This window comes from Osmerus eperlanus, chromosome 5 (assembly GCF_963692335.1).
Source record: "Osmerus eperlanus chromosome 5, fOsmEpe2.1, whole genome shotgun sequence".
In the NCBI taxonomy this organism is placed as follows: domain Eukaryota; kingdom Metazoa; phylum Chordata; class Actinopteri; order Osmeriformes; family Osmeridae; genus Osmerus; species Osmerus eperlanus.
The window spans coordinates 8,446,956-8,454,667 of NC_085022.1; the positions used below are offsets into that span (position 1 = coordinate 8,446,956).

Sequence of the window (7,712 nt, forward strand, 5' to 3'; positions counted from 1 at the left end):
ACGTCGTAGAATAATTTTCAAATGGGGTTCTTTATTAATGAATGAATGCAATATGTAGTAGTAGTAGGCTAAATGCCTGAAAATATCACAAGAAGGGAAAACTTAAAAGGACGTTTAAGTCATAGAGATTAGGTCAATTTTTACACCGGTCTGCCAAATTTATTCGTTTTGATTCAGCTATGAGGCTGCCTCTTGCAGGGGAAATGAGAAGACATCATATTTCATTGTACACTTCACTCGTATTTTGAGTTGTAAATGAGCAGCAAAAAAAAGATGCTTTTAAATCTATGTAATCTTTATAAATAATAAGTAGGCCCTATGCATTTTTATATAAAATATACAGAAATATCAGTTGTAAAAATGTCATTAAAAAACGGACCCCTGTGCAACCGACCTGTGCAAGCAAGCACACCCTACAATTTCCCCAGAAATTGTACCCTCTCTAGTTTGAGTTGATTTACAGTGGTAGGTATAATTTGAACCTTTACTGTAGAAATGATAACAAGTATGTAACAATCGACTGTAATGTACACATGTTCTACTGTACACATAATAGCTGTTTCAGCACAACACACGGTATACTATACACATATATATATTTTAGTACCCATGCATCCATTGACTGCAGTGCACTGCATGATTGGTCACAGTCTGGTGGATTACTGTATCATACTGTGCAACAGTGCAGTGACTTTACAGTTTTTTCCAATTGCTTAAGCACAATTTTGAAAACAGGGCTCACTTTGTCAAAACACAACACATGATTCACACAACTAGACACACCAGTAGCCTCTAATCTTTTGCAAAATGAAACACTTCGTTCAAAACTATACAATCATGTATAAAAACCCATTTCTGTCACCGTATGCCACACACATGGTTCATAAAATTGGACTCTGTTTGAACCTGTTACACACTAACTATTATTTTCTAATTATATAACCTGCTTGATTTTGTCAGAGATATTGTTCCAGTAAGTACGTACAAGTACATGAATATTTTGACCAAACACAACACACAAGACCAGGGGCCTCATATATAAAGGATTGCGCAGCTTTCATACCAGAAGATGGCGTACGGCCAAAACTCGAAAAGTACCTACGCACAGAAATATTCACATGTATAAAACCGGTCGTACGCCAGGTCCTGCGCACCTTTCCTTTATAAATCACAATCAACGTGAGATTGACCGCACGTGAACGAGCCACTGACCCCGCCTTGCCTCCTCCCATAAATGAATATGCAGATGAACTATAAATGCGCTCCTGAGGTCATCTCTTTGTCTGAATTACCGTATTTCTTCGAATAAACGCCGCCCTCAAATAAACGCCGCACCAAAAATGAACGTTAAACGCCGTGGCGTTTATTCGAAGAAATACGGTGACTGTGAGATCGAGGTTCTGACAACAGAGGTGGATGCGAGAAAATGTGTCCTGTTTGGCGGCCTGTCATCAGGTATTAGCGACAAAAGAAAGTCGGCGGAGTGGAAAACTGTCACTATTTGCGCTCTTTCTTGTTTTTAACCTGTAGGACTTTGAAATTTAGCTAAATGTAAAGTGCATTACAAATAAAATCATTATTATTATTATAGGGCCATGAATGCTGTGGGTTCAGAGGACCGGACCATGGCAGAAATTAAGAAGAAATGGTCCGATGTAAAACTTTAAATGAAGAAACGAGTGGTGGCGCATCGTAACAGCATGGCAGCTATAGGGTTAGCGTGACATGCATTTCCAGAGTGATTTTGTCGTTCGTTTGACACCCTAAAGTTTAACAGAAGTTATTAAGTGGTGGCGGATTAAACAGAAGGCTATATAGCATTTCCCGTTTTGGGTTTTGGCATTTTGATGTGATCATCCACATTAATGATCAAACTTTTATTACCGTAGGTAGCCCAAATATGTTTTTTGAATAACTAACGTTATGCCTACGTATGACAGAAACTGTAGTGGAAACTTTATTTTACCTGCGCTGCTGCATGCATCAAACACATGACGTTCCACTGGAACGGTTCCAGTAACTTCATTCCATGCTGTGTGTTCAAATGCTTCTTCATATTTGTAGTATTTCCTCCCTTCGACGAAATACACTTTTTACACGCGTTACAAGTGGCGTTGTTGTCATTTTGTTGTGTGAAATACAACCAAACTTTAGAACGCTTCTTCCTAGTTGCCATGTTTGCTGCAGTCTGTCTGAATAAACTATAAAAGTTCACGCATGCACAACGGCACAGAGAATCGTTAACAGAATCATTAAGGAATTTTGCTAACCATTCCAAGGAATCGATTCACTGGGAACCGGTTCTAAACAAGAACCGGTTCTCGATACCCATCCCTAATGTGTAGTATTTTGCAAATAGTGTGAGGATGAGAATGTGCTTATAGTTGTGCAGGTATGGCCTTCTGTTGTGCTCCTTGAGTGTCAGATTTCACTAACTGTTTGTTATTTGACATTTTTGTGTCTAAGCAATTGGAAAAATCTGTAAGAAGACATTCTGACAATATTGTAGAAAATAGTATGTATTACTGTATGCTACAGTTCATGGCACACACACACCATTCCGTAATCGCCTTTTTCAAAATTAAGTTTGGTTTCTGTCCTACTACACTCTTTCTTTCGTACTGTGTAAAGGCCGAAATATGCTTCTGCATCTCCGTTTACGGATGGGAGGGCGCACGGATACGCACGGATACGGACGGATACAGACGGATAAACTTCGTTTATGGTTCTCCGTAGGCTGTGGGTGCTGAAAACAATTCACCGCCAGAAGAGTAGGTGGCGCAACGGTTTTTTGTAAGTCGTCGTGGAGTGTTTATTTACCTTGGTTATCGAGAAGTCGGAGCAAATTTACAAATTAGCCGTTTCATCAATAAAATACGCACATTTTCAGCAACTACACTGCCCATTTCTCGTCACATTTTAATTCAGATGCAGATTTACATGTACTGTTTAGCTGAAATATGAATTGTAAAAACTTACAGCAATGGCGGTAAAAGGATTCTGTTCGTCCTGTTTATCACGGCAACCCCGCCCCTGACGCAAGCGGTTCTTACAGTTTTTCTCAATTGTTTACACACAAATACTGGTACTTGAGACACAATGACCACAACATGTAACTCATGCACCAACCCCATGAACCAATTCTGCTCAACTACAAGCACAATTCCTGCTTTACACTGAAATTGCAGTTCTAAAACACACTTTTTTCAAAACACTACACACAATTCTCTGCATTTGGCACAATTTTCATGAAGAAAATATTTTGTTTTCACAAGGAACACACTGCCATTCAAATACGCACACTGACTCATCACATGGACAAACACCTGTCACACAGTTTTACAATTAGCAATCAGAGCTTTAGCATAAAAGGGCAACAGGTGACCTCTTCTGTTTTTGAGCAATGGATGCCAACATTGGAAACAGAGGCAGAGAGTCTAAGAGGAGGAGGACGGGGAGGACGAGGATGAGGAAGGCCAAGGACCATAATCTCTGATGAGATCCGAACCGCTTTGGTTGACCATGTAGTCAACCATGGGCTAACAATGAGGGAGGCTGGGCAAAGAGTACAGACAAATTTGAGCAGGTACACTGTAGCATCCATCATCCGGACTTTCCGAAATGAGAATAGGTAAGAAATCTACTCTCACTACAAAATTGCAGCGGGCCTACTGCATATCAATACAGTACTCAATGAGTACAGTAGTACAGTATTGCCTGTGGACTGTTCTGTAGGACTGTAAAAATAAAGTATGTTTCAAGTATTTGGAAAATGTATTCCTACTTTGTATTCCTACACAGTATTTACAGTATTTTACTATTTGTTTGGCAGAACTGAAAGATTACCAACACAAGGTGGTCGGGAACGTCTTCTGTCTCCTGAACAGGAAACTGAAATCATGAACATGGTCCTAGAAAATAACGCCATAACATTACGGCAAATACAAAGAAAAATAATAATAATATAACTGTATACACTATACAGTAAATTATTATGTTGTTTTGTATGTAGACCATTGTATGTGCAACTTTGTGTTGGTTGGGATGTACACTGTGTACATTTTTTTTCTGGGAAAAATACGTAAAATATATTTGTTACCGTGTATTTCTGTGTTCTGAGTATAAAAACAATATTCTCAAATATTTTACAACACACTTATGTATGTACTGTCTGTAGTAAATGTAACACTGAACAAAAGAAAGGCCTAACTCACTATGATGAATGAAGAAGAAGTGTTTTCCATTCATCATAGTGTTTTCCATTGAGCACATCAGTGTTCAAATGGTTCTTATAAATGTCTATTCATATGATGGTTTGTGTTTGTCATTTGAAAACAAAATACCATTTTGAGATTAAATAGCATTGTTTTGAATGTTAAGTTTAATTTTGAAGGAGAAGTGAGGGGTTTTGCCCATTGTGTGTGTGTTTTTTTGATTTGTGTGTAGAGTTCTGAGAGTATGACGTATGCATTCACAAAATGTGTGTAACCAATCGAGAAAAACTGTAATACTGACCAATCACAGCCAAGGGGGTCTCCGTAGCTCTCCGTCGCTCTCCGAAATTACGACGGATAGTTAGAAAATTCAGGAGGTGCACGTCGAGCTCTCCGGGGCTCTCCGAGGGCTGACGGAGAGCTCGTAGAGGGCGTTCCACGGAGACGAGGGCGTTCCCATGTGTCCGTTTTTGTGTTTGTGATATTATGATTGCAGTGCTTCATTTTGCAAGAGATGCAAGGCATTTTGCATTTTGTGTGTGCAATTCTTGGATTTGTGTGTAAAGTTTTGAAAAAAAGAGGACAAGTAAAAAAAAATTGTGTAAGCAGTTGAAAAAAACTGTAACAATATCAGAATCAGAAAGGGTTTTAATCGCCGTGAAAGTTTACACAGACAAGTAATTTACTTTGGCAGGAAGGTGCATACATTCAACATATAGGAGTAAATCTTAAATAAGTGGTGTAAGTTAACAGTTTTTTTCGACTGCTACACACATTTCTTTTACTTTTCCTCTGTTTTTGAAAAAAACTGTAAATTATAGACGCTGTGTTTATTGTTCGGCTCACTTGTGAGGTCAGCCACTGTGTTTGTTTCCACAGGATGAACTGGTTGCAATCTAGGTTAAGTTACTTTCACACCTCCATGCAGAGACACTGTAATAATTCGACGGCGCCCACAGCTCATTACCATCACCCACAGTGATCTTCGAGCAGTTCACACGGGACACAGACAGACAAGAGAGCACAGCAGAAACCAGCAATGCCTGAGCAGTTTGCAGTGTTGATCTATAGAGGGCGCATGTGGTCCAGCTCCATCAGCCTGAGAGGTGGAGGGACAAGCCTGGAGCTGCAGGCCTGCTGGGGGGCTGTCTCACTGGAAACTACTACCTTCATGTGTGGGTGACATTCAGAAATGTGACTGGGCATGCTATGATATATGGTTGCAATTAGAAGTATTATAGATTGTGTTGGTAGAGAGTGGAGATGGAGCCATTGTTTGAGCTGTGTGTGCATGTGTGTGTGTTTGTATGGGTGTGTACATCTGTCTGTGTCTGTCTGTATGCATGTACGTCTGTGTGTTCGTGAGTGTGTGTTTTGAGTGTATATGCGCTTTTATGTGTGTGTGTTTGTGTATGTACTTGCATATGGGTGTGTGTGTTCATGTTTGTGTGTGTATGTGCATGTGTGGACATGAAGGTGTGCTTCATGTGTGTGCAATGCACATGGGTGTGTGTGCAATGCACATGGGTGTGTGTGCATGGATGTGTGTGCATGTGTGTATGTCTGTGTGTGTTCTTGCTGAGTGGTTGAGGGTAGACGTTAGTTCCTGTCTGTCTCATGTCCCCCTCACCCCATGGCTACTTGTTGTATTCCAGTTCTCATGGGACAATGAAGCACACACACAAGGCAGGGAACACACAAACACTGACACGCACACCGGTAAATACACACATGACAGGAAGCTCCTTGTACAGACACAGTCTGAAGGTTTTGATTGTGTAGATGCATTCTTTAATACAGTCTAGTTTTTATAGACGTTACAAATCAACCAATCAGAGAACCGGATTTGTGGTTCCATTTCACCTGTACTTTCACACACAGTTTGAAACTTCTAACAATATCCTCACTTTCTTACAGTAACTTCATAAACTTACAGTTTTTCACAATTTCACACACAAAAAGCAAAACTTTGTCCCAATTTACATAACCTTAACTTCATGTACCAATTGCTCGACCCAATTTGGCACTACTTCGCACACCCTTATCTGCATTAGACTCTGACTTTCCTTGTTTACACACTGATGTCAATTACACATCACCTTGTTGTCAAAACACTACACACAATGTTTAGTTGTTGCACACACTTCTCAAGTAAAGTCTCAAAGCATCAACCTACAACACACAAATATTAAAATCTCTAAACACTCAGGTCTGGTGAGCAATTTGCGATCAGGACTGCAGAATAAAAAGGAAAAGGACAAGGAAGAGGACGAGGAAGAGGAGGGAGAGGATGACAAGGAGGAGGATAAGGAGGACGACAAGAAGAAGAAGGATGAGGAGGAAGAGGAGAAGAAGAAGGAGGAGGAGGAGAAAGAAGAAAGAGAACGGTAATCTAATGAAATTCGGGCCACCATGGTTGACCATGTGCTCAACCATGGTTTGAGCATGAGGGAGGCTGGCCAGAGGGTCCAACCAAATCTCAGCCGCTTCACAGTTGCTGCCATCATTAGAACCTTTAGAATGGAGAACAGGTATGAATTATATTTGCCTTGTGTACTGAAATACTGCATATCAATAGAATACAGTGTGCTCACTGTATTTGTATATTGCAGGACTGAAAGAGAACCACACCGTGGAGGAAGAACATGCACTTTCACAGCCGAACAGGAGACTGACATTGTGAAAATGGTTTGTGAAAACAACACTATCACACTCCGACAGATACAAACCAGGATCATGGCTGACCATGCCACATTCAGAAACATGGGGGAATGGAATGCCCCAGGAATGCCATGCGGATGAAACAAGTGTACAGGGTCCTATTCGACTGAAACACAGACCACATCAAGGAGTTACGGCAAGAGTTTGTGCTTGTAAGTCCCATACATTCAGCACTGACACATGCATGTATTGTACCTGTAATCCAATAGTTCCTTTTCTACAGTGTCTCACTGTAGCCCACTGTGTTGACCCATCTGTGTCCATACTATAACTTGCATTACCATGCTGTCTGTTCCAGCGGATCCAGGAGCATGACACAGCTAATGAGCTATATGAATACATATTCATTGATGAGGTTGGATTCAACCTGGTGAAGAGGAGGCGCCGGGGCAGAAATGTCATTGGCCAGCGCGCCATTGTTGAGGTCCCCGGCCAGCATGATGGGACCATCACTTTGTGTGCTGCAATGGGTTGAGCAGGCCCGTTGACAGTACTGTACTGTTCAGAAATAAAACTTTTTTGCCGCATATGTGTGCTGTTTTATGTTTGAAAAAATTAGGCCTACACTGAGACATTTTACAAAAGTTGAAATGGCTCATTCCCCAGAGTCATTCGTATGGTGTGTTCCATTTTTAGAATTGTGTTTTCAATTTTGCACTACTGTGTGCTGTGAATGCTTGGTAGTGTGCAGCAAATGCTTATTGTGTGTACTGTTATGAATGGTATGTGTGTGTCATTTGAAAATATGACTGTGTGTACCAAATGAGAACACGAGTT

General features: G+C 40.6%; 1 long non-coding RNA gene across 2 annotated transcripts; it reads left to right on the forward strand.

Annotated features, from left to right (window-relative positions):
• Nucleotides 1-6,621: 6,621 nt before the first annotated feature.
• On the forward strand, nucleotides 6,622-7,464 carry LOC134020498 (uncharacterized). 2 transcript variants are annotated; one of them, XR_009930397.1, is made up of 3 exons: nucleotides 6,622-6,745; nucleotides 6,827-7,087; nucleotides 7,234-7,464. It is a non-coding gene; the product is annotated as an uncharacterized LOC134020498 (long non-coding RNA). The 2 variants fall into 2 exon arrangements; XR_009930396.1 differs by having other exon boundaries at nucleotides 6,625-7,087.
• Nucleotides 7,465-7,712: the final 248 nt, after the last annotated feature.